Source organism: Portunus trituberculatus, chromosome 37 (genome assembly GCF_017591435.1).
Source record: "Portunus trituberculatus isolate SZX2019 chromosome 37, ASM1759143v1, whole genome shotgun sequence".
Lineage (NCBI taxonomy): Eukaryota > Metazoa > Arthropoda > Malacostraca > Decapoda > Portunidae > Portunus > Portunus trituberculatus.
Genome location: NC_059291.1, coordinates 3711687 through 3715363, shown reverse-complemented (window position 1 = coordinate 3715363; position 3677 = coordinate 3711687). Strand labels below are relative to the sequence as shown.

The following is a 3677-nucleotide window of genomic DNA, read 5'->3' as shown; positions in this document are numbered from 1 at the left end:
TTCTAACTATCAAACAGCGTCCTTGAAAACTTACAATGTAACATTGTAATAGAGAAATATTTTAAAAAATACGTTATCATTCATCACTTCAAACTAACAAGACTGCCCGCTAAACAGATACTCATTGTAAGTAGAGCCCAATTGGTTCACGAAACATTCAGGACACATACAGGATATAAAAAAAAAACGTGGGGAAACACTACGCCAGAAACAATCGTATTTTGTATTACCATTGACAAAATTTCACTTCAGTTATCTCTTGGAGGACACATTTCAAGTTCAGTTAGTAATATTTCATGGTTTTACTAGTCAGAGGAGTCCTAAAGATTCCTGTATCCAAACTTCACAAGGTAACGAGTAAGTACACTTCCAGGGATCTCAACAGATGGCAACACGCTCACCAGAGATCATTGTTTTATATATATATATATATATATATATATATATATATATATATATATATATATATATATATATATATATATATATATATATATATCATACTTTGTCATATTTCAGTACATACAAAATGCTTGCAGAACCTTTTTTTTTTTTTTTTTTTCTTTCCATGTCTGGTTATTCGTCCCTTCGCTTTCCCAGAACCTGTAATACACAATCCTGCCTCATTTTTCCGTATTATGTCCATATCTGACTGTCTTATTTCCATTCCCTCTAAGAAACAAGTACTGATCACAAGGTACGGACACCACACATCGCTCTCTCGCCGGACACAGCCAAGAGGTGATGAGCTACTTAAGGCTTTAAATAAAACTACGACGAATCTAAATCTTCGTGTAGAAATATTTGCTCATTTTACTACGCATTGAATTATATAAACTCAAATGAGTGAAAAAATACAATGCAAATGCACGCTTCCTTCGCTCCTCTCTCTCTCTCTCTCTCTCTCTCTCTCTCTCTCTCTCTCTCTCTCTCTCTCTCTCTCTCTCTCTCTCTCTCTCTCTCTCTCTCTCTCTCTCTCTCTCTCTCTCTCTCTAAACTACTAGTAGAACATGATACAAATTGCCAGAGGTCCAACACTATGGTGTATAAGTAAGCTTGTGGATACCACCAGCCGATTCCACACGTGGCAGTATCGTGGGAGGAGAGAGCGAAAGGTGACTCTCAACCCCGCAAAGGGTGCAGCCACAGTGAGGTAGTGGTCTCCTTGACCAGTGTATGATGCGGGCGCCATGTCTGGGAATAGATAGGAAAGGCAGGTGAAGTGGCGTCAGGTGTCTAGATATTGATTAAGTTCAGGGATGTCGTAAGTATTTAAACTGTTTATTGAGTGTAACCATTTTCTGTTGTTTTTGCGCCCTTTACATGACATCTGCATGTGAAGGAACTTTCCATTAGGTTTAAACTCTTATTCAAAGTTAGTTATTCTCATCAGGGTTTCTTAGGAATGACTGTGGCTCATCCTCTCAGCAGGAGCTTATGATATGGTTACGTACTCCTCTTAATGCTAAATTTAGGTTAATTCACATTTTCTCATTTTTCTCTGCATTTTATTTGTTAGAGGTTAAGTGAATGTCTTTTATTTTTTAGTAAGAAAGTGAAATGAAAAGTGAGTGGGTATCTGTGGTGATGCAACGCTATGTTATCTGGAGTTATCGTGGGACATTGTCTGAAGGCCACGTGAGGCAAGCTTGTGTACGGTACGACTATGCCCTCCTATGCTGTAGTTGCCCTATAGTGCTCTATTGTTGATGGTGGTGCTGCTCCCTGTTAATATATTCCTTTTTTCCATTGAAGATAACGGTTATTACTTTTAGTTGCACGGGATGTCAGTTGCGCCACATAAGATTTATCTGCATGCCTGGTGCATATTTGTTACCGCCACACGTCTCTGTGTACGGGAGGGAAATTATATTCTTTTTACGTAGGAGTTCCGTTCATGGGCTATGAAAAGGATAAAATATGTCCGCTTTAATGCTAGTCCCTAAATCAGGGGTTCTCAACCTGGGGTACGCGTACCCCCAGGGGTACGTGAGAGGAATTTTGGGGGTAGGTGGCAGGTTTCTCAAAATGTTTCAGTTTTGAATAGCTGCAAATTTGTTTGTAGTATATAATGTGGCTTACATGTGCTAGGCTAGATGTGTCCTTCATTAAAACCAGGACACGTTAACAACGTTAACAAGGAAACTCTTTGAGTTATATCATTTGAGAGAAAGCTCTCTTGGATTACAGTTGCCACACAGCCTTGCAAACCTATAATATTTGTTCTGATTTATTATTTTATACGTTATTCACACACACAGTGACTTATTTATCACTGTTACTAGTTACAAGTTGCAACTAGCTGCAAGCAACACTAGTTCACTGCCATAATGATCGAAAATTGTCTGATATAGTTCCTTTTTGGTAAATGTATTGCATGTTAGTCACAAATAGTGTCTCCCTGTATGGTACCAGTTCCTATCGACACTACCTCATAGAAACATACTAATATTAATTAAAAATTGTGTCTGCTCCACATATATAACACAAATTAAACTTAATAAACTAAGTCAATAAACCATGCATTTATTGTTACCCTTCCTGACGTTGCATTTTGGGTAAGCTGTACGTGATCAATACTGAAAGACTTCGAGGGGTGCATAAGATTAAAAAGGTTGAGAACCCCTGCCCTAAATGATAGACCTGCCCTGTTTTGTTCATGATCTCACGTAGTAGTTAATCTTATAACAACTCTGGGATTGAAAAACAACTGTTCAAAAAATATTAATAATAGTGCATGAATAAATAAATAAATAGACCATTTCTTCAGAGTTATCAGAAATACAACACCCTGTCTTCTGCTGTCCCTATACAGTGATAGAACAAGTCTTCACTGCATCTTCTACTGCCATTCTTTGTGTGTAGTGTTTATACGTACATACATAGTTTCGGTGCTTTATCTCATTCCCTATCGCTTCTCTGATCTCAATGCAAGAAGCATCTTCTAATCTTTTGATAGGTTCCTTATTTCTTACTAAACAACTAGATAAAACCTCTGCAATATCAATAATCATGCGATATGCCAAGCCGGGACATTATATACGTCTCCCGGCCACATTTGAATTTCCTATTATAGCTAAACAAGGCTTCGAACTCAGAATAACTTTTATTTTCACATTTACTTGTTATCTGTAGAAACTCATACTACACTCCATTGCATTTTCATATTCCCGGTTATTGCCTCAAAACGGAGACAAATTAGATTCTAGCGTTATCTAGAGACTAAATCCATACATAATGCCCGGCACCACAACACCTCAAGGTCGCCAGATGTAGGGAGTGATACGTGTCAGTCACTCATTGTGTTGCCAGTGTGTGCCGGCAGTGCAACGAAGCAGTCTTGTTCTCGCCCAGCTTTATAACCAACAGCGCGTGAGTAAGTTTTCATCCATTTGACATCGAGGGTACAGTACTGAGTGCGGCATTCATTATTATTTTTTTTTTTTGTTTGTTTGTTTGTTTGTTTGAGTGTAAGAGGGGTATCGGCCGAGGGCAACAAAAGAAGCTATTAAAAAGATTAAAAAAAAAAGATCCACTGAAGTGCCGGTCCCTATACAATCAGAAGCTTTAATCGAAATCAGAGGATGTCTTGACATCAAACTTCCCTGTTGAAAGAATTCGAGTCATAGGGAAGGTTGAAATATAGAAGCAGGCAGGAAGTTAGAGTTTATCATAAA

At 38.1% G+C, this 3677-nt stretch overlaps 1 protein-coding gene across 2 annotated transcripts in view; it reads left to right on the top strand.

The window, feature by feature from the left end:
• Positions 1-3250: 3250 nt before the first annotated feature.
• The window catches only part of LOC123514052 (kynurenine/alpha-aminoadipate aminotransferase, mitochondrial-like), a 22149-nt gene continuing 21722 nt past the window's right edge, over positions 3251-3677 (top strand). The window contains exon 1 of one of the 2 annotated variants that reach the window (XM_045271640.1): positions 3251-3376. The gene's annotated coding sequence lies outside the window, so the exon portion shown is untranslated. The remainder of the gene's footprint in view (positions 3377-3677) is intronic. The other variant, XM_045271641.1, reaches the window with a different exon arrangement.